The 689-nt window shown below is 41.9% G+C and overlaps 1 protein-coding gene across 1 annotated transcript in view; it reads right to left on the bottom strand.

Moving 5' to 3' along the window:
* Positions 1-689, bottom strand: part of LOC119594272 — a gene marked incomplete in the record, with an annotated part of 114,949 nt that overhangs the window by 23,441 nt on the left and 90,819 nt on the right.

Raw genomic sequence — 689 nt, 5'->3', positions numbered from 1 at the left:
TGCCAGTCATCCAAATAAAGTCTGTACAGCTTCTCAAGGTGGCACTGAAGAGAAACCAGATGATGAGAGCTGTAAAGATGACACCCAGGAATTGGTGATTGTGCTGCAGACTGAACCAGTCAAGGTTGCTGATGAGCTTGTCCTCCTGTCATGCCCAACACTTGAGGAGGGTAAGCAGGTTCCTCAGGAAGATGACTTTGATAGTTTCAAGGAAGGAGTGAAGGGTGTTGTAGTACCTCCTGACCAACTGAGTGAATGTGATTTCACAGACGATGAGAGTGGATGCAGTGAAATCCTGGATTACAGCCAGATGAGGGAGGATCAGAGCTTCATGCAAGCACAATGGGAAGCCTACAAGAAGGAATTTCATCAGAAGCAAAAGGAAGAATCGCAAGAATATCACAAGAAATCTGAGGCAGAAAAAGAAAAGGATGCTGGTGTACTGGTGAAAAAATGTTTTGAAACATCAGATATAAAGCAAGAGATAGCTCTTGGCTTTCCTGAAGGATTTGTGAAAGAGGAGAATATAGATAGTAAGAATCTGGATTGAAGATAGAAACGGTTTTATAGGGAAGAAAGTGTCGAGTGCCAATGATGTAAATACTGTAAAAAAGGAGGAAAAATGTATGACTACTTTTGAAAAGGATGAAGCAAAAGAAAACACAGAAACCACTCAGGGTGCTTGTGGA

This window comes from Penaeus monodon, chromosome 33 (assembly GCF_015228065.2).
Source record: "Penaeus monodon isolate SGIC_2016 chromosome 33, NSTDA_Pmon_1, whole genome shotgun sequence".
In the NCBI taxonomy this organism is placed as follows: Eukaryota; Metazoa; Arthropoda; class Malacostraca; order Decapoda; family Penaeidae; genus Penaeus; species Penaeus monodon.
The sequence above is the reverse complement of the archived record's forward strand: the minus strand, read 5'-3'. Positions and strand labels throughout refer to the sequence as shown.